The sequence below is a fragment of the Anabrus simplex genome, chromosome 1 (genome assembly GCF_040414725.1).
Source record: "Anabrus simplex isolate iqAnaSimp1 chromosome 1, ASM4041472v1, whole genome shotgun sequence".
Lineage (NCBI taxonomy): Eukaryota > Metazoa > Arthropoda > Insecta > Orthoptera > Tettigoniidae > Anabrus > Anabrus simplex.
Window position 1 is genome coordinate 1,799,831,358 of NC_090265.1, and position 23,379 is coordinate 1,799,854,736.

Here is a 23,379-nt window from a genome sequence, read left to right on the forward strand (position 1 = left end):
AGCAGTAATTATTATTATTATTATTATTATTATTATTATTATTATTATTATCAGTCATGAAAGTTATGCAGACGCCTCCGACCTTGGCAGTAGCAGTTCTGAGATTCGAGTTGCATTAGATGATGGATTTAATGCATTGGAGGTAAGATTGATTTAGAATTTTTGTTAAAATACAGTACCACACGCTTTACTTACAGTACTGTAATGAAATTACTGTATACAGTATTCATTTCAGTAGTAACAAAAAAAAGTTTAATTATTTCAGATTGCATTGTGCTTTGTTGAACAAAGCGATGAACCCACACCAGCTGATGTATTGTTGATTAAACGGTGGCACGGCATAGTTGCACGACAGCACTGCAATAAGAAAATTAATTTTAATGTTAATATACAGTAGGGGCCTATGCAACTGCTTAAGAAAGTTTATGCATTCTTATTTTGACATTTAACTTCCGAAAATATTTATCACGTGTCATCCAAAAATTCGCGTCAACCGAAATGGCTTCGCCCCCTTTATTTTGGATAAACGGGGTTCTACTGTAATACAATTTTGTGATAAAACTTGTGTCCATATGTAGTCTAAAATTTTCAATACAAAAGTATGGTTCATGTTTGTGGGTTGCTGTAGTCACGTCCTAGTTCGTGAACCATGGGCAACGGCTGAGTGGCCTAGTAAGTGGTCCTGAGAGTCGGGATACCAGTTGCTATGGAATGGGAGTGGGCATCTCGGACATATTCTGAGTCGTGGCCCTTCTTGTGCTCAGGCGGCTAGGACTATACAGTCCACCGGTGGTCCATAACCCGTTAGAGGAGAGATCCTCACTTGGACTATGTGCAAGTAGGGTAGCATCCTGCTTCATGAATTTACCGAGCTCAGAATATTTTAAGCAAGCCTCGGACCTATGGGAGTAACTGTATCCCACTCCCATTTGACAGGTGAGGGACTCCTTGGAAACAACTTGGCGAACGAAATGGAATTCGATGGGGAGCTATCAATATTAATGGGGCTTATGGAAGAAAGAAGGAAGAACTGGCTGAGTCAGCAAAGAGGATGCATCTGGATGTGCTAGGAATAAGTGATATTCGGGTCAGGGGAGATAACGAGGAAGAGATAGATTATAAAGTGTACTTGACGGGTGTTAGAAAGGGAAGTGCAAAGTCTGGGGTAGGGCTCTTTATCAGGAATACCATTGCACGCAACATAGTTTCTATTAGGCATGTAAATGAGCGAATGATGTGGGTAGATTTGTCAGTTGGAGGAATTAGGACTAGAATTATCTCAGTGTATTCACCATGTGAGGGTGCAGAGGAGGATGAAGTTGACAAGTTTTATGAGGCATTGAGTGACATTGTGGTCAGGGTCAACAGCAAGGATAGAATAGTGCTAATGGGCGATTTCAATGCGAGAGTTGGGAATAGAACTGAAGGATACGAAAGGGTGATTGGTAAATGTGGGGAAGATATGGAAGCTAATGGGAATGGGAAGCGTTTGCTGGACTTCTGTGCTAGTATGGGTTTAGCTGTTACGAATACATTCTTCAAGCATAAGGCTATTTACCGCTACACATGGGAGGCTAGGGGTACCAGATCCATAATAGATTATAATCTTAACAGACTTCGAATTCAGGAAATCTGTTAGGAATGTATGAGTTTTTCGTGGATTTTTCGATGATACAGACCACTATCTGATCTGTAGTGAACTAAGTATCTCTAGGCCTAGGGTAGTGAAAGTGAAATCTGTCTGCAAACGAATAAGGGTAGAAAATCTCCAGGACGAGGAAATTAGACAGAAGTACATGGATATGATTAGTGAGAAGTTTCGAACAGTAGACAGTAAGCAGGTTCAGGATATAGAAAGTGAATGGGTGGCATACAGGGATGTTGTAGTAGAAACAGCAAGGGAATGCCTAGGAACAACTGTGTGTAAAGATGGGAAAAGGCGAACATCTTGGTGGAATGATGAAGCGAGAGCAGCCTGTAAACGTAAAAAGAAGGCTTATCAGAAATGGCTCCAAACAAGGGCCGAGGCAGACAGGGATTTGTACGTAGATGAAAGAAACAGAGCGAAACAAATAGTTGTTGAATCCAAAAAGAAGTCGTGGGAAGATTTTGGTAATAACCTGGAAAGGCTAGGTTAAGCAGCAGGGAAACCTTTCTGGACAGTAATGAAGAATCTTAGGAAGGGAGGGAAAAAGGAAATGAACAGTGTTTTGAGTAATTCAGGTAAACTCATAATAGATCCCAGGGAATCATTGGAGAGGTGGAGGGAATATTTTGAATATCTTCTCAATGTAAAAGGCAATCATCCTGGTGGTGTTGCAAACAGCCAAGCTCATGGGGAGGCGGAAAATGATGTTGTTGGAAAATTATGCTTGAGAAAGTGGAAAGATTGGTAAAAAAAAAAACTCCATTGTCCTAAGGCAGCAGTAATAGATGAAATTAGACCTGAAATGTTGAAGTATAGTGGTAAGGCAGGGATGAAATGGCTTCATAGAGTAATAAAATTAGCGTGGAGTGTTGGTAAGGTACCTTCAGATTGGACAAAAGGAGTAATTGCACCTATCTATAAGCAAGGGAACAGGAAGGATTGCAACAACTATTGAGGTATCTCATAGATTAGTATACTAGGCATTCACTGGCATCTTGGAAGGCAGGGTGCGATCAGTTGTTGAGAGGAATTTGGATGAAAACCAATGTGGTTTCAGACCACAGAGAGGCTGTCAGGATCAGATTTTCAGTATGCGCCAGGTAATTGAAAAATGCTACGAGAGGAATATGCAGTTGTGTTTATGTTTCGTAGATCTAGAGAAAGCATATGACAGGGTACCGAGGGAAAAGATGTTCACTATACTGGGAGACTATGGAATTAAATGTAGATTTTTAAAATCAATCAAAGGCATTTATGTCTACAACTGGGCTTCATTGAGAATTGATAGTAGAATGAGTTCTTGGTTCAGGGTACTTACAGGGTTTAGACAAGGCTGTAATCTTTCACCTTTGATGTTCGTAGTTTACATGGATCATCTGCTGAAGGTATAAAATGGCAGGGAGGGATTCAGTTAGGTGGAAATGTAGTAATGAGGTGCAAAGACTAAATTGATGTCAGTGGGTAAGGAATTCAACAGAACTGAATATCAGATTGGTGATACAAAGCTAGAACAGGTCGATAATTTCAAGTATTTAGGTTGTGTGTTCTCCCAGGATGGTAATATAGTAAGTGAGATTGCATCAAGGTGTAGTAAAGCTAATGCAGTGAGCTTGCAGTTGCGATCAGCAGTATTCTGTAAGAAGGAAGTCAGCTCCCAGTCGAAACTGCCTTTACATCTGTCTTTTTTTTCAGACCAACTTTGCTTTACGGGAGCGAAAGCTGGGTGTAATCAGGATATCATATTCATAAGTTGGAAGTAACAGACATGAAAGTAGCAAGAATGATTGTTGGTACAAACAGGTGGGAACAATGGCAGGAGGGTACTCGGAATGAGGAGATAAAGGCTAATTTAGGAATGACCTCGATGGATGAAGCTGTTCGCATAAACCGGCTTCGGTGTTGGGGTCATGTGAGGCGAATGGATGAGGATAGGTTACCTAGGAGAATAACGGACTCTGCTATGGAAGGTTAGAGAAGTAGAGGTAGACCAAGACGACAATGGTTAGACTCTGTTTCTAACGATTTAAAGATAAGAGGTATAGAACTAAATGAGGCCACAACACTCGCAAACCGAGGATTGTGGCGACGTTTAGTAAATTCTCAGAGGCTTGCAGACTGAACGCTGAAAGGCATAAGAGTCTATAATGATAATGTATGTATGTATACAATAGTAATGATTACAGTAATGAAAATGGGAGCTCTTATGAAATTTTATTTTAATTGATAAATTTTGTTAAAGTTACTCAAATGTAAAAATAGTGTTCCATTTACCACAAAAGACTTGAGAGAAAGAGAAAATACAGTTTTCTAAACAGACAACTTTACTAATATGTAGACAATCTTACGTATTCACGCAAATTTGAAATATGCGGGAACATGCGCTAGGCCGTAAAACGAACTCGAATCATAATAAAATGTAAGAATTGTTTCGAATTCATATGTCAATAATATGTTCATTTGCGCATGAACTTATAATGTATCATAAAATATCAAAAATATCACTTTCGTCAAGCACATGTTTGCCGCGAGAAGCCATGTCTTAGAGCTCACTGTGTGACGACATCTACTGATGCATGTTGATTGAAAATATAGTAAATTCTCTGACTTAGACATATAATACTGCCATCTGCTTAAATGCTCTCGTAACTAATACATGAAGAAACACGATGCAACCACCAGAATGCGTGCATGGCTCGTTCTCAATTTTTAGTGAATTGTCAAACCTTACTATGTGCTATGCCCCCACCACGGCCTGAGCGTAATTTCAGCCACTGCGAGCATATCTCGCAGTTAGACCGGAAAGAGTTAAATTTCCTTAAATAAATGTTCTTTAAGAGGCATTGAAAAGGATGTGGGTTTTTTCCATTATTTCATTGAGATTAAAATTTGGGTTGGCAAATTGGTCCATGTTGATACAGAATTCCTCAAAGATATTGAACAAAGGGCCCTTGGAATTCATGTTTAGAATTTCCATATCACTTTCAATATTGGAAAATTCATGTTTGTATACTTCTATATGTTGTCCTATGGAAGAAAATCAGTTGTATTTTATAGTGTTTGGTTGGGTGGGGAAGGAGGAGGGGTAAGGTATGGGAGAGGGATATTCAGAGAAGGTTGGGTCTAGTTCTGGAATGTTGATGGTGAAACTCGTTTTTATTAACAAACTAGCTGATGTACCCGTGCTTCGCTACGGAATTCTACATTAGAATTCTGGATTATGTAGTGTACATGTTATGAGCAAGATTGTATGAATTGGCAAACGCGATGGGGAAGTCACCGAACATATTTTCTCATATGAAGACTGAGTTACAGAATTTTCACTATAATGGTAGACCCGCTTGCATACCATCAGTAACAGTAAGGTTGGGGAGCTTTCATTATAATGGTAGACACTCTCCGCCTGCCTTTTTACATCCTCAGAAAGACTGTCTTAGTGGTTTTCCCAACTGAAATTGACATACATTACAATGACGTCAGTAGGAATGGCACGGTTAAAAGCAATGCTTTCATATGAAATACTCAATCAAATGAAAAATCACAAATTTTCTCATTTCTAAAGAACAGTACTACGCTGCCGATCAAACAGTCCAAAGTTCCAGAGCTGGAATGACCAAGCCGTGAGCCGTAAACACTCTTTGTACATTTTCGGCGGGGAGGGGGTCGAATAGTGGTGACTTCCAGGGCAAAAACTATGCCCTTTTACTAATCTGTTTCCTAGGAGTACGCCGATGAGTCGGAAAGAATCAATTTTCTACACTGACTACGGAAAAATCTGTCTGACTTCGAGGCAAATTTTTCTCCAAGCCAGAGGAGAAACCCCCTCTTCACTGCTAATTTGGAATAAAATGAATGTGGAATTTAATAAAATTTAAGAGGAAGAAGCTTTCCTTCAGAAACGCTTGTTTTCAGGGTTGAATTTTGAGTTATTTAGTGAATTGTGCTGCTATGATTTGGAATAGCCCTAATTGTTATTCTAGACCAAACCATACTACAACTACTACTTTACTAAGTTAGCCTCTGCCTTAAGTGTGCCCACTGCTCATTCGAAACAGCGAGTCAAAGTAGGGATCAAATAGCTGGAATACTATGATGAACCAGTGTATTACGTACCAGCAATATCAGAAAATGTATGAACCAGAGCAATGGCATGCTATAGAAGAAAGTTTTCTAATTCCCCAGCTATTTCCCGCCAATATTCAGTCAGGCTATTATACTCGGTACGTAGTAGTAATCCCATCTATCGGAGTTGAGAGGCAGCTTAAGAGATAAACATCACAACAAACAATGGCCAATGTAATTTTATTGTTGATTAATGTTATGAGCTTTCGATATTGTAGGCCTTCACATTTAGTTTTGTTCCGACTCTGAAATACCTCTCTTACCATATTTGGTATGGTAAAACTGAATAAAACACAAATGACCAGAAATGGTATTCTCTGCAACTTTTGTTATGTAGTATATTTCGATAGGACCAAATACATAGGTATTTAAAAATTACATTTTAGGCGCCTTCCCCTAAACTACAATTTCATCCAAGGTGAATAAAATTGTTTATATTTTAGACTGTAGTTTCTTATTCTCCGACTATATACCGATTTTAAAAATTAAATAACTGGAGGTTCAACCTATTCAATACTCAAAAGAAAGAAACGTAGCAATCACATTTCTATTTAAATGGGACCGGTTTCGACCTTAGTCTAGGTCATCATCAGCCACGTTTCTTTCTTTTGAGTATTGAATAGGTTGAACCTCCAGTTATTTAATTTTTAACATCAATAATTTCAATACGGAACAATGAAATTTTTATCTTTAAATATATACCGATTTTCATTAAATTCTGTTCACCCATTTTCTCGTAGCTCGGCGTTGATATGAAAAATTGTTTATATTTTAGACTGTAGTTTCTTATTCCCCGACTCTATATACTGAACCCTTTAGGTCCATATTGAGGGATACCTACCTTCCTTACCTATCAGCAAAGTTCATGAGATCTGTCTCTTGGGTCGTTTCGGGTTCTTCGTCACTTGCTGAGGTAAAGGTAGGGTTCATTAATTCTAATCTATCTACTGGAATGAAAGGTCCATTTAAAGGATTCCTATTTATTCAGGAAAATTCTGAAGTAATTTACTATGTCAACGGTGTCATAGTCAATTGTGTCCACTGGACACCACAATCATTTTTACATAAATGTCAGAACACTGGTGTGAGACTTTAACATAACTGCCTGATGGGCATTCTTACTAGAAACCATTGTCTCAATTATTAATCATTTAAGAAAGGAAAGTCTGGAAATCCTTAAATTCGGCTTCCATGTGAGATCACATGTACCATCATAGTGATTCGTTATGGTCCAGCCCTCGTAACACGAACTCTGGACTCTGAGTATAATTAAGGCCGTCCAATCGGTGTGTGCCACACAGTGGTTCTACGGCATGGACCCTTAATTGAATCGATGTGACCTGCGTCTATGTCATGGACCGACATCTAATCTTCTAAGTTACTTTAAAGTCATTGTGGATGATGACCGCAAGGAAATGATGCTACAATGGCATATGGCCCTAATCTAAGTCACTGAGGTTGATGACCCCCTGACCATCCAAGTTTCTAGGCTGAAGGCTAAACACAATTAAGTTACATCGGTTGATGACCAAAGTTCCACTTTACTATCCCCAGCACATTCACTGCTCAATCAATCAAAGTTCAATAATTACACCAACAACAATGCTCACAAACTTTGTGGCAGTAAAATCCATTTCCTTCGGATATGTCCCTTTAATCTTTACTTTATTTTTAATATTCCCCAGACAACAAACTAAAATTTCCAGAATGCATCTCCAAGGTATTCGCTTGATTAAAGTTATTTCAAAATGCGGGTTCACTGAATTTAATAATTTAATAAATTTAAATGATTTAACGAAATATTCACAAACAACAAATTTTATCTCCGCGGACTCTGGTTTCCTCACAAATTTCTACGCAGCTGTGATGTAAAATTCAATATTGCGATGTTTATCTGGCTGGAAAAGAATTTGTTACATCATTCATGTCCAGCTATATATCTCATCTCGTGATATCATGCTTAAAAATCTAATCTAATCCTAACCGTTATTAACACTTGGATATCCTAATAATCTACGTACAAAGCAAACAACTCGCCATATCATTACGATGTCATATCTCGTCATCACTGAATTTTGCACACCCCTCGCAGACAAATCGATCATCACGACCATCGCTCTATATTTTAGACAACCCTGAAATTGGGTTACTCTGTTCCTTATACTCAAAGTTCATGGTTTCAAATGTTCATTCCGTCCCCAATTACAGTATTTCACAATACTTAGATCATTACCGGCTATGAATTTTCAACTAAATCCAGCATTTTAACGTTTCCCTGGCCAAGAAATGCAGTACAATCTCGACTCCACTCCTATTCCCGTTATTATCCCCGCTGTCCGCTTAGGTCTCTCACCCCATGCTCTCTTGGCAGTTACAGGAACCACCTGGTTTATTCACAGATGACTGACTTCTCAAAATGCTCCCTTTAAACTCTGCCGACATGATTCAACAAATACGATATTCTAACCAACAAAATGCACAGATATGCTTCAAGATGCCCACACTAATTATACGCCAATTATACCGCTATGGATTTCTATGAATTTCTTTCCATTCTCAACATTATAAAATATTCCTCGGGTTATCATATCCCGGCTTCAATGACAGGACTCTAACCTGATTCGCACATCTCATCTCAACTCATATAAAACATTCCTCGGGCTTCCGTATCCCGGCTTCAATGACAGGTCCAACCTGATTCACAAAACTGACCTCTATTTCCCAGCTCCACAATTATCATCGACCAAGAACTGGAATAAAATCCTCACTAGAAATTCCGACATCTAATATCGCACAATGCATTACTCATGAATAACTTCGCATAAATGATATCGTATTTAATAACTTGATTTTTACGAGAAATGACTGAAACATTCTACTAGATCTTTTTATTGTCAGTCAGACACAGTTTAAAATGGGCATAGAAAAACGTTTCTCTCCGTGACCAAATTCATCTCCCTTGGCTCTCACCCGACAGCGCGCTTCCTCTCGATTGAAAATGAGTAACCATGGATTATTATTATTAACGTCAAATTGCAGACAGAAGAATTTTACATCGAATGGACATCTTACTCCGACATCACAAAATACAGGCAGTACACTCACACGGATGACGATCTACATTGGACGTGATATCACTTCAGAACCCTATTCAATAACTTTTTACAACATTATACGGCCCTCGCAAGACTTCAAAAATTTATCCAAGTGGAAAATAAAACAAATGACTCTTTTAGTCGTACCCTCACATTTACAAAACTTAGTAGGGGTGACCACTGCGTCGTATATCCCCATGCAAAATACACTTTTAGAAATCACGAGATGAGATATAAGAGGCAGTAAGATGGGAAGTCACCTACCTCATGTCTTCATGCCAGTATTCGTCTTAGGGCTCACCTGCGACCCTGGCATTTTATTTAGCCATTTTTACATTCATGGCTTTACAATTTATAATTATTTCTTCAGGTTTCCTGGAATAAAGCATTAAAAAAAAGAAAATACCCTTCACTTGATTGCTTGAACGCACACGATGGATTATAATTACTCCCGCACACGAATTACTTAATCACATTAGAATATTTCAGTACTTTGACCGTCCTATCTGATACACTTATTTCTCTCAAGAAAACTATCTCCCATGGAGTCAAGACTTAGCCACACTGGCTAAAATCTGCAGTCGAACTCAGTCTACTTTCGTTGATTTGATTTCGCGGAGCAACTCAACAGTTTCGTCCGCTTTGTATCACAAATGCCGGAGAAGGAAGCTTCGTCATGGCGTCCCTTCATATTTATAGCAGTATGCCGCCAAGAAAATTCCTATAAATTTTCTGACTTACCTAAACTGTAATTTCAAGAGTTTTGAAAGTGACTACATTCTTGCTACACTTCTGGCGGTAGTGTTCATGGACATTTAAAAATTTTACGGGTTCGATTTGTGAGATTGATTGACCTCCTTTGATAGGCACTATATTTTTTGACTTGGCGTTGTCACGCCGTGTACACGCGCTTCGAAATAGTTCATAAAAATGAATTGAGATTCTTCCGCCGTCGACACGTGTGGCTGACGTCACGTACCCCAGAGCGTGGGACCGAAGGTAATCACCCCCTCGTCACGTGTCAAATCCATGCTATCAAGAATCCAACTTTTAATTATTTTGTTACATTATGCATAATGTTCTTAGGGCACAAAGGTCATGGGTTCATATTTCCCCCAAGACACGAATTCCTTTCGCACAGTGACAAGGAATTTCCTTTAAATACTCCAGATGGCGAAATTTCTAATTTTGACGTCTGATGAAACATGACCTTTGAACATAAATTCCTTTCTTCTCTCTTATGCAGTTGGTCATCTTCTGGCGTACGGATACTGGTTGATGCCTTCAGCTTTCTGGTAGTTCTCCACTGAATTTTCGACTGAGCTATTTATCCCTTCGTCGCCATCAAAGTCTTCCTCGCTGTCAAAGTCTTCCTCCTCAGAACCTTCCTCAAATTCTCCCTGTTCTATCGGGGTTTTCTCTGTAAGATTCCAATACTCCTCAAATGCTCTCAATATCACAGAGTCTGGGACTTGCCTGCATTCCCTACATCGTTTCAGTGGGTCATCCTGCTTTTCTTCGAGCGGTTCCACATCTTGATCCACCACTGATTCAATGAGGTTAACTTCCTGGTCTGCCATATCTTCAGGTTTGCGATAAACCTTCAAGTTGGCTGCATTGAAAATAGCCTCAGAGCGTCCATCTAACGACTGGATTTTATAGGAATTATTTCGGAAACTCTGGATGACTTTAAATGGACCCATATACAACGGTGCAAACTTCGCGTAGTACTTGTCCTCAGGTTTTGAAAGAGCGGGTTTACGAACAAGCACATATTCGCCTTCTTTCAAGGGCCGATGGAATCTCTTATTTTTGACGCGTCTCAAACGTCGGTCAGCTTGCTGACGAAGATGCCTAGCTGTCTCTTCAATGCGCATCGCTTGAGTCGGCCGTGGGTCGCTCGGACACTTCACCACTGCGTGCCATGGTCTCAGAGGATAAATATCGGAATGAACCACATTTGGGACGCATCCTATAGATTCGTGGATTGTGTTATTCACGCAATCTTCTATGATAGGTAACACATCCATCCATCTCCAATGCTCTTGAGCACAGAAGATCCGACAGAACTTCGCGATGACCTGCATAATTCGCTCTGACGGGTTTCCCTCCGGATGGCGAACTGAACTAAGAATATGTCGAATTTCAAGCCTTTGCAACTCCTGTTTAAATTGAGCTGAGGTAAATTGTGTACCGTGGTCCGTTAATAAAAACATGGGCTTCCCCATAGTTGGAATGATGGTCCTATTTATAGCTCTTAATACCAATTTAGTGTTTGCTTTCTGTAATGGACATAACGATGTGAACTTAGAGAATACGTCCACGGTTACCAAGACGTATCTATTCCCTCTACGTGACTTGGGAAGGACTCCGTAAATATCCATCGCGAACAATTCACGAGGTTTAGCTGGTAAGAGAGGTATCGGTGCCTGTCGAATGAGGTACGGGTTCGCCTTAACCCTCTGGCGTGTGTCACATGTAATTACAAGGCTTCTCACGTCTTCTCGTAGATGAACCCAAGTGAACGTTTCCTGAAGGGTGGCGGTGACCTTGTCAATCCCACCATGACCGGTTATCCTATGGGCATTCCATATAAGACCCTTCCTAAGTGGTGGTGGTATCACAATTCGAGATTTAGTGTGATCCTTGTCTATGAATTTCAACAAGGTGTTGTCGACAAACAAATAGCTCTCAGCTAGCTTCTCAACTTCTCCACGTCCTGGGTCGTCATGCGGAAGTTCTCCCTTCAACAACGAAATTAACCTGCCACAGAACTGGTCCTGTCGCTGACATTCTGGCAAGCGTGTCAGCTCATTTAGAAAGGTTCTATCCTCGTCAGTTAACTCCACGAAGTTCACCTCATGTTCGTCATCGTTTGGGTTTCGACTTAGGGCATCCGCCAGGACATTTGACATTCCTGAACAGTGCTCGATGGTCAGATCAAACTGCTGGATAAACAGTGCCCACCTAGCTACTCTCTCGCTAGCAACTACCGTTTTCATCACAAAGGTCAAGGCCTTGTGATCCGTCCTAATGGTTATAGGGAATCCAAAAATCATCTTTCTCCAGTGCTGTAGTGATTGAACAATTGCAAGCATTTCTAATTCAGTGACACTGTATTTTAGCTCGTGTTTCCTAAGTTTACGGCTAAAGAATGCCAAGTAGTTCTTCTTCTTGGGTTCTTCTCCTTCCTCTTGGTATAAAACTGCACCAATCCCTACGGTGGAAGCATCAGTTTGCAAGATAAAGGCCTTATCGAAATTCGGGTACCCTAGCTTCACACTTCTAGCTAACATCTCCTTAGTATCCCGAAAAGAAATCTCATGTTCCCTAGACCATTTCCATCGATTGTTCTTTACTAGCAAATCTTGCAATGGAGCCACAACCTCCGTATAATTTGGACAGTGATCACTGAAAAATTGACTCATACCCAAGAACTGTCGGACGTTCTTTACCTTGATAGGCCTTGGAAAGTTGTCAATTGCCTGCAATTTCACTGGGTTAGGGCGTACTCCTTCACCATCAATGATGTGTCCTAAGAAGAGAACTTCCTCCTGTCCGAAATTTGATTTTTTCAAGTTGATCTTAAAACCGGCCACCCTGAGATTTTCGAGTAGCAACTCGAGATGATGAAGATTTTCCTCGAAATCCTTCGACGAAAGCAATATGTCATCGACATAGCGCGTAGTTATGGCCTTAACCTGTTCGGTGAGGTTGCGATCTAGGGCGCGTATGAGAGCTGCACCGGCGTTTTTTATTCCAAACGCGAGACGGTTAAAAACATACGTGTGCTGGTCATACAGGAATCCAGTAAACAATCTTGACTTCTCATCGAGCATTATATGATGATACGACGAGGTCAGATCAATATTAGTGAAGCGGCGCTTGCCCCTGAACCTCCTAATAACTTCTTTGATGGGAGGAGCTCTATCATTTTCAGGGATTAGTCTGTCATTTACGACCCTTGCATCGAGGCATACCCTCAGGGACCCGTCGGGTTTCTGAACGGTAACTAAGGAATTAACGAATGGTGTATTTGCCTTGGAAATCAACCCACTTTCTTCCATCTCTTTAATAATTTTTCCAGCCTCCTGGCGATGTTTCTCCGGAATGGGATACGGCCTACGTTTGAACGGCTCCCAACTGTTTACAGCCAACACATATTTGAAATTTGGAATGCATCCTGGCTTTGAATCGAATACATCCTGATATTTGAGAAGTAGTTCCCTCAACTTCATCTTCTCTTCCGCCGTCCCTGGGCATTCTGATACTTTCTGATTTATCAAATCTTCTACAGCCTTTCCCAATTCAGTCTCGAGGACATCCCACTCTTCCTGGTTGACCTCTTCTGTTCCCTGTTCTATCTCCTCTTCTGCCTCCTTAGAAACGGTAGTGAAATGGACTTCTTCCTCACACATTCTTCTCCCAGTCTGACCCAATGATTCTTCGTTTAGAGCTACTAATTCCGGTCCGTCATCCTTCTTAAATTTCACCTCTCTCCTTCCTAAATCGATGACGGCTTACTCTCACAAATGAAGTCTGCCCCCAGAATAACATTATAGTGCAGCTTTGAAATTATGACAAAAGGATGCGAAAATGTCATGTCTCCTATCTGCAAATCCAAAAATGTCTGCGTTTTACAAATGGCAGTTTTGTCGGGAATGACTCCTCTAATTTTGATATTTGCTACAGGAATTTCTGGCAATTTCTTCCGAGTAGACAATTCGTTAAAGAAATTTTGTGAAATTAAGCTGATGCTGGCGCCTGTATCCAATAAACAGCTCACCTTAAAGTTGCATATCCTGACATTAATGATTGGTAGCTCTCTTATTTTCCTAACCTCCTGTCTGAGGTGGTCTTCCACTAATTCATCTGGTTGTATAATCCAGGAGTCAATCTGGGCTACTATCCAGCCGTCGCGAGAAACATATTCAGGCTGTGTGTGGGAATCCTGTCTCGTAACCACTACTGGAAATTTGGAGTTTTTTTTTTCCGCTCATTTGACGAATTCAGATTTTCGTCGAAATGAGGCGCATTAGGGTTTAATTCTCTATCCTGGTGGTAGGTTTTTCGGATAGCTCCAGTATGGGACATGTCTTGAGCTCCTACACAGTCAGTGTTGACTTCCCTTCGCTGGATGCTGTCCTTCCACTTGTCCTGTCCGGTACCTGACCTCAGCTCTCTCAAATACTGGTCCCCTTCTCTCCTTCTCTCTTCAGGCCCGTGCCAACGGTCAGAACGTCTGGAATTTTCGTAACCGTCCCCTCTTCTGTTGCCTTCATTCCCGCGTGGGTTCCTTCCTCTTAGATCTGAGTTCCCCTGGTATCGACCCTGGTTTCTTCTCCATTGTTCTCGGCGTCTGTCCCACTCTTCGTGATGGTATCTGGGCTGTTCCCAGTTCTTCCTACCTTGGTATGGCCTGGTGTCGAACCGCCGCCCCTCATTCTCATATCTCGGTGCTCGTGAAACTTCCCTATCTGGCGCGCTCTCCTGGCTGTGATTTACGACATTCACCTGGGGCTCTGAATGCCTGACTATTCGCGGGGCTGATTGATGCGAATGGGTCTGGTCCAGCTGTCGCAATATCAATTCTGCCTGCATCGGGGTTTCGACCTTCGCAGCAATAAGTATTCTCTGGATATCCGGTGGGAACTGTTTCTGGATAGCCTGAACCAGTTCTTGCTGACTTGGGGCTGATTCCAGTTCCTTGAACTTAACTAATTGTTCGGTAAAATAAAGCGAAAATTTCGGTGGTCCTGCGGTGTTATATCGGCGACTATATAACTCTAGCCTTAGGTTCTGCTGAATTTCAGAATTCCAAAATTTGCCCAAAAATGCGGTCTGAAATTCCTCGAACGTGTCAAAGCTATATCGGAAACCTTTGAACCACAGCGACGCAACTCCGTCTAGGTACCGTTCCACAGTCCTTAGTTGCCTCTCTTCAGGTATCCTATTATCGCGAATATACTCCCTAAGTTCTCTAAGAAAACCCTTTGGCGTCTGGGTACCACTGCCATCGAATTTCTTAGGCTGATCTTCCTTGAGATGAATCATGTTTATAACATTAGTGACGTTTTGCCCCTGAGAATGGGTAGAATTGTCAAAGTGTCCGTTCCCTGCAGGATGTATGGGACTACTAGCGTTGCTAGGGCAACTGAACGACATATCTGAGGTGCGGCGAGATTTACTAACCACTTCCTCTATCTTGGCCTGGACTCCTACGATGTTGTTCACTAACCCATCCAGTTCCAATTTCTGGGCACTAACTTCCCCCTTAAGAGCCTCATGAACAGATGTCAACTCATCGCTCAGTGTTATGACCTTATCTTGGGTATCTTTAAGTTGTTTCGATAGGTCTACCCTTGTATCGCCTAAATCCTTTCCTAGTTCCTCAATATCTGCTTGTACCTCCTCAATACTCCTAGCCGTTTCTTCCTGAGTTGTACCTAATTTTCTCATATCCTCTTTATTCATCTGGATTAATTTAAAGTCAATGGCCTCAATACGCTGGTCTACAGTTGCCTTGACGTCTTCGGCTAACTGGTCTACTTTGTCATTTACGACGGCTATCTCTTTACACAACATTTCCTTATGTTCATTCATTGCTGTGAAGACCTTTGACTTATCGTCTTCGCGCATGATGTTGAACTTCTCTACCTCTGTCTTCAGATCGGCCTTAAGCTCAGCTTGATCTGACCTCAACTGCTGATGTAGTTCCCTACTTTCGTTGACGTGCCTATCGAGGTCTCCTCTAATTATGTCCTGATTTTCACTAAGAACACGATGTAGCTCGCGAGTTTCTATAAACTGCTGATTTATTTCATGTTTAAAGTCACCAATGTCCTTCCTAATATCAACGCTAGCTTCCTTACAACTATCCTGCGTGTCCTGCACTTTAATGTCAACATTTTGAACAACTTCCTTCATACCTTTTAATTCTACATCTGCACTATCTAATTTATTGTCCATTGTTCCTACGACTTCCTTCATACCTTTTAATTCGACATCCGCACTATCTAATTTATTGTCCACTGTCTCTAGCTTATTATCCAACCTTACACCCATAGATTTAATACTCTCACTTAAGTCCTTCCTATTGGCTTCCATCCTTTCCATTAAGTCCTTGATCATTTGGACCACCTGCCCTTGGGCCAATTCTCCCTCCTGCATAAACATACTGTATTTAACAGAAAACGATAGGTCATCGGTGAGCCCGAGACTTCAACGGCGTATAATACGACTACAACGATAAACATCACAACATCCTCCTATCTAACACATCACACTGTTAATGCAATATTCTCTAAAATTTTATTTAATAAAATGTGAAATTCAATGTTCACTCGATCAAAGTGATCAGCCAAAACACTCAAACCAGTATTCAAAAATTTGGGAAATTACACTAACACACTTAAATTATACCTTTCATTCAGTAGATAAATTATTCTCATAATGGTATCTCCTAGCCTTACTCATCGGGCGTTTATCTATTTCTTCGAGTTCACTATCAACTCTGGCGCACGATTTTATCATCCATAATGTGGCATAGCCTCAACATTATTTCTCTTTTCCCATAGTACACGATTTTTCCAAAATATCGTTATCGTTATCGTGACTTAGGTTCCCTCATCGTTATCGTGACTAATGCCCCATCGTTGGTGCGACATTTTAATGAACCCTTTAGGTCCATATTGAGGGATACCTACCTTCCTTACCTATCAGCAAAGTTCATGAGATCTGTCTCTTGGGTCGTTTCGGGTTCTTCGTCACTTGCTGAGGTAAAGGTAGGGTTCATTAATTCTAATCTATCTACTGGAATGAAAGGTCCATTTAAAGGATTCCTATTTATTCAGGAAAATTCTGAAGTAATTTACTATGTCAACGGTGTCATAGTCAATTGTGTCCACTGGACACCACAATCATTTTTACATAAATGTCAGAACACTGGTGTGAGACTTTAACATAACTGCCGGATGGGCATTCTTACTAGAAACCATTGTCTCAATTATTAATCATTTAAGAAAGGAAAGTCTGGAAATCCTTAAATTCGGCTTCCATGTGAGATCACATGTACCATCATAGTGATTCGTTATGGTCCAGCCCTCGTAACACGAACTCTGGACTCTGAGTATAATTAAGGCCGTCCAATCGGTGTGTGCCACACAGTGGTTCTACGGCATGGACCCTTAATTGAATCGATGTGACCTGCGTCTATGTCATGGACCGACATCTAATCTTCTAAGTTACTTTAAAGTCATTGTGGATGATGACCGCAAGGAAATGATGCTACAATGGCATATGGCCCTAATCTAAGTCACTGAGGTTGATGACCCCCTGACCATCCAAGTTTCTAGGCTGAAGGCTAAACACAATTAAGTTACATCGGTTGATGACCAAAGTTCCACTTTACTATCCCCAGCACATTCACTGCTCAATCAATCAAAGTTCAATAATTACACCAACAACAATGCTCACAAACTTTGTGGCAGTAAAATCCATTTCCTTCGGATATGTCCTTTTAATCTTTACTTTATTTTTAATATTCCCCAGACAACAAACTAAAATTTCCAGAATGCATCTCCAAGGTATTCGCTTGATTAAAGTTATTTCAAAATGCGGGTTCACTGAATTTAATAATTTAATAAATTTAAATGATTTAACGAAATATTCACAAACAACAAATTTTATCTCCGCGGACTCTGGTTTCCTCACAAATTTCTACGCAGCTGTGATGTAAAATTCAATATTGCGATGTTTATCTGGCTGGAAAAGAATTTGTTACATCATTCATGTCCAGCTATATATCTCATCTCGTGATATCATGCTTAAAAATCTAATCTAATCCTAACCGTTATTAACACTTGGATATCCTAATAATCTACGTACAAAGCAAACAACTCGCCATATCATTACGATGTCATATCTCGTCATCACTGAATTTTGCACACCCCTCGCAGACAAATCGATCATCACGACCATCGCTCTATATTTTAGACAACCCTGAAATTGGGTTACTCTGTTCCTTATACTCAAAGTTCATGGTTTCAAATGTTCATTCCGTCCCCAATTACAGTATTTCACAATACTTAGATCATTACCGGCTATGAATTTTCAACTAAATCCAGCATTTTAACGTTTCCCTGGCCAAGAAATGCAGTACAATCTTGACTCCACTCCTATTCCCGTTATTATCCCCGCTGTCCGCTTAGGTCTCTCACCCCATGCTCTCTTGGCAGTTACAGGAACCACCTGGTTTATTCACAGATGACTGACTTCTCAAAATGCTCCCTTTAAACTCTGCCGACATGATTCAACAAATACGATATTCTAACCAACAAAATGCACAGATATGCTTCAAGATGCCCACACTAATTATACGCCAATTATACCGCTATGGATTTCTATGAATTTCTTTCCATTCTCAACATTATAAAATATTCCTCGGGTTATCATATCCCGGCTTCAATGACAGGACTCTAACCTGATTCGCACATCTCATCTCAACTCATATAAAACATTCCTCGGGCTTCCGTATCCCGGCTTCAATGACAGGTCCAACCTGATTCACAAAACTGACCTCTATTTCCCAGCTCCACAATTATCATCGACCAAGAACTGGAATAAAATCCTCACTAGAAATTCCGACATCTAATATCGCACAATGCATTACTCATGAATAACTTCGCATAAATGATATCGTATTTAATAACTTGATTTTTACGAGAAATGACTGAAACATTCTACTAGATCTTTTTATTGTCAGTCAGACACAGTTTAAAATGGGCATAGAAAAACGTTTCTCTCCGTGACCAAATTCATCTCCCTTGGCTCTCACCCGACAGCGCGCTTCCTCTCGATTGAAAATGAGTAACCATGGATTATTATTATTAACGTCAAATTGCAGACAGAAGAATTTTACATCGAATGGACATCTTACTCCGACATCACAAAATACAGGCAGTACACTCACACGGATGACGATCTACATTGGACGTGATATCACTTCAGAACCCTATTCAATAACTTTTTACAACATTATACGGCCCTCGCAAGACTTCAAAAATTTATCCAAGTGGAAAATAAAACAAATGACTCTTTTAGTCGTACCCTCACATTTACAAAACTTAGTAGGGGTGACCACTGCGTCGTATATCCCCATGCAAAATACACTTTTAGAAATCACGAGATGAGATATAAGAGGCAGTAAGATGGGAAGTCACCTACCTCATGTCTTCATGCCAGTATTCGTCTTAGGGCTCACCTGCGACCCTGGCATTTTATTTAGCCATTTTTACATTCATGGCTTTACAATTTATAATTATTTCTTCAGGTTTCCTGGAATAAAGCATAAAAAAAAAGAAAATACCCTTCACTTGATTGCTTGAACGCACACGATGGATTATAATTACTCCCGCACACGAATTACTTAATCACATTAGAATATTTCAGTACTTTGACCGTCCTATCTGATACACTTATTTCTCTCAAGAAAACTATCTCCCATGGAGTCAAGACTTAGCCACACTGGCTAAAATCTGCAGTCGAACTCAGTCTACTTTCGTTGATTTGATTTCGCGGAGCAACTCAACAATTTCGTCCGCTTTGTATCACAAATGCCGGAGAAGGAAGCTTCGTCATGGCGTCCCTTCATATTTATAGCAGTTACCCCCTCTCTTCGGATCTCTCCCTTTGCCGCCAAGAAAATTCCTATAAATTTTCTGACTTACCTAAACTGTAATTTCAAGAGTTTTGAAAGTGACTACATTCTTGCTACACTTCTGGCGGTAGTGTTCATGGACATTTAAAAATTTTACGGGTTCGATTTGTGAGATTGATTGACCTCCTTTGATAGGCACTATATTTTTTGACTTGGCGTTGTCACGCCGTGTACACGCGCTTCGAAATAGTTCATAAAAATGAATTGAGATTCTTCCGCCGTCGACACGTGTGGCTGACGTCACGTACCCCAGAGCGTGGGACCGAAGGTAATCACCCCCTCGTCACGTGTCAAATCCATGCTATCAAGAATCCAACTTTTAATTATTTTGTTACATTATGCATAATGTTCTTAGGGCACAAAGGTCATGGGTTCAATACAGAGTTTCATTAAATTCTGTTCACCCATTTTCTCGTAGCTCAGCGTTGATATGAACTTGGCAACAAAAACACAAATACATGAATATCTGTGTTGTTATGGCCGGTACGGTAAAAATGTATGACGTAAATGGTTGGAAATTTAATTCTGTATAACTTTGGTTATGTAGTATTTATCGATACCACCACTAATAATATAAATGTTTGAAAATTCAATTTTAGGCCTTCCACTAAACTACCATTTCACTCAGGGTGAATTAAATTATTTATAGCCTAGATTGTAGTGGCTCATTCTCCGACTTTGCATACCAATTTTCAATGAGATAGGACCACTAATAATGTAAATATTTAAGAATTAAGTTTTTTGCCTTCCCCTAAACTACCATTTCATTCAGTGTGAATAAATAATTTATGGCCTAGATTGTAGTGATTTATTCCCCGACTTTGCATACCAATTTTCATTCAATTCTCTCTAGCCATTTTCTAGTGATGCGTGTACATGCATACAGACGGACAGAAATTACGGAAAAGTAAAAAGTGCATTTCCTTGTTACAGTGGACATGACCGATACAGAACTACCATTATTTTCAAATTCTGAGCAATGTACAGACAAAACTCTTATTTTATATATATAGATTATCGACAGATGAGCGGGACAAAGGTTTCCCTAAAACATTTTTCTTTTCGTTGATTTCATTTAAGTTGTGTGAGGAATTGTTGTATTGAACAATATCAAATATAAATATTCTCAACTATATTGAGTAAGGGGCCTTTCTGTTCAACCCAAGCTCATCAGCTCTGACACGCTGTAAACAAGCTTAGTGTTAATAGTGACATGAGACTTTTGCCGGGCGAGTTCGTCATGCGGTTAGGGGTGCGCAGCTGTGAGCTTGCATCCAGGAGATAGTGGGTTTGAGCGCCACTGTCGGCAGCCCTGAAGATGGTTTTCCGTGGTTTCCCATTTTCACACCAGGCAAATGCTGGGGCTATACCTTGGTGAACACCACGGCCGCTTCCTTCTCATTCCTACGCCTTTCCTATCCCATCGTCGCCATAAGACCTATCTGTGTCGGTGCGATGTAAAGCAAAACAAAATGTGGCACGGAACCGACAAGATCGTACCATTTGAGGCGACAGCCTTTTAACGAGTAAGTTGATTGGGTCTCTTTTTTGCCATGGGATATTTTTGGCTTTGGTTTCATCCATTCATTCTCTTTTTTTTTCCCCCATTACAGATGATGCACACTTATTATTATCTTTATTGACGGTCTCACTACGCTGCGCAACACAGTGTTCCACTTTTTAAAAGGATTAGAAAGTTTTATGTCAACCAAACAATTTCAGACAAGAGGATTTTTCTACCTCAACATGTTTTTTAATATGTCAGTCATGATCGTTGTATTTTAATTTCACTCACTTCATCAGTGTTTTTATTTGTTTGCATAAATGTAATATTTGAGCTTCTACTGAGGATGGTCTTTAGATAGGCTGAAACATGTATAGATTTAGTCTCATCTTATATAGATGGTTGTTTTGTATTGAACCGGAGGATGATATAAGACTCTTATTTTTAAAGTGATAACCGTCAATACGGAATGAGATTTATAACATGCAATGCTTCAAGCTCTTCATGATGACATGTCTGGACAGGTTCTTCATGGTAACTCAGTATCGTATTCGCTCCCAATCACTCGTGGATTGAAACAAGGCTGTGTGCTTGCTCCGACTCTCTTTGCACTATACATGGCTGCCATATGAATCATCTGCAAACAACTTGGGCATGGAGATTTAAGTTTAATTTTGATGAAGGCTTTTTCAATCTGGCAAGTCTTCGCTCACAAAGACGCACTCTGGTTACCCGGATGACAGAACTGCAGTATGCTTTAAAACTGCATGTGATCGTTTTGGTCTTACCATTAATGCGAAAAAATGAAGGTACTTGCACAACCTGCCCCAGGATTGACTCTTCCTGGGTTCAGTATCTCCATCTTAGACAAAACACTGGAGCAGGTTGATCACTTTTCATATCTTGGTAGTATCTTATCTAAACGGTGTACCTGCGAACAAGATGTTGAGAAAAGAATCAGGGCTGCTCATGCAGCATTCGGACGGTTAATGTACAGTTTCTTCTTGAATGACAACTTAAAACTGTGTACGAAACTCATGGTGTACAAAGCTGTTGTCATTTCCGTGCTGCTGTATGGCTGTGAAACTTGGACACTATTGCTGCGATATCAAAAAACTTCCACCAACGGAAAATGACTTACATCTTCAATATTAAGTGGGAGTACTATGTGAGCAACACGGCAGTTCTCGACAAAGCGCAGCTAAATAGCTTTGAGGCAACAATCATAGCTCACCGACTGAGATGGTTATTAAGGGTTATAAATTTCATGTTGTTGGTCCGTATTGAACTGAGAATAACATATGAGTAAACAACACAGTAAAGGTTTCCACCTATTCAATACAAAATATATTCACAATATTTTAAAGTTACATGGAACTAGTTTCGACCCATCTAGGGGTCATCATCAGCCACATCAAAGCAAAGATCACTCTTGACGAAATCCTAAGAACATGTTAATTTTAACAGAAAGATTATTATGGAATAACAAGTGAATGTGGTAAATGAAAAGAGATGTTAGTATGGGACAGGTGAGTAATAGCTAATGAATATGCAAGGAATATACATAACAGGTTTGGAACAAAGTATAAAAGGGGGCTTAGTGTTGTAAAAAATTATATAATCATGGAAAACAGTAAGTCCTTATAATGAAGAATGCAATGTGAAATGACACACACAAAATCATTTACTGTGTTGTTTACTCATATGAGATGGTTAGGACAAATTCACCACATGAGTAATACCAGCCTTCCCTGCCAAATTCTTTATGGTGAACTTTGCCCCATCAGTGGACCTCATGGAGCCTCTCTAAGTGTTTTTAGGACCAGCTGAAACACATCATGAAGGCAACTGGTATAAATATACAGACATGGGAAGAATGTGTTGTGAACCGCTCACTGTGGCAAAACACTACATCCACTGCTGTCAGCTTGTTCGAAAGAGAATGCCGCAGGCATCAATAGGCCAAACGACAAGCAAGAAAACTCCGTCAATTACAACCCTGCCCTCCTGCATCCATTCAGTGTGACTTGTGTGGCCGTATGCTTTATGCCAAGATTGGTCTGTTTAATTATAAACTGAGTTGATCTGTTCACCTTATGTAGGAAGTTATATACTCGGATTGTGTTACAGCCTACGACGTTGTGCCAATTTCACCCTAGTTGAGGTGATCCAGTTACATTATTTCCTTATGTTGGCTTGCATATATAAAGTAGTGAAGAAAAAGAAACCATATTTGATTTGGTGGGGCATATTTCTGTAAATCTCTGAGTGGAAAGTAAAAAAAAAAAATGATATT

General features: G+C 40.2%; 1 protein-coding gene across 3 annotated transcripts in view; it reads left to right on the top strand.

The window, feature by feature from the left end:
- Positions 1-23,379, top strand: part of AGO3 (Argonaute 3) — a 466,191-nt gene that overhangs the window by 53,728 nt on the left and 389,084 nt on the right. The window lies entirely within an intron of this gene.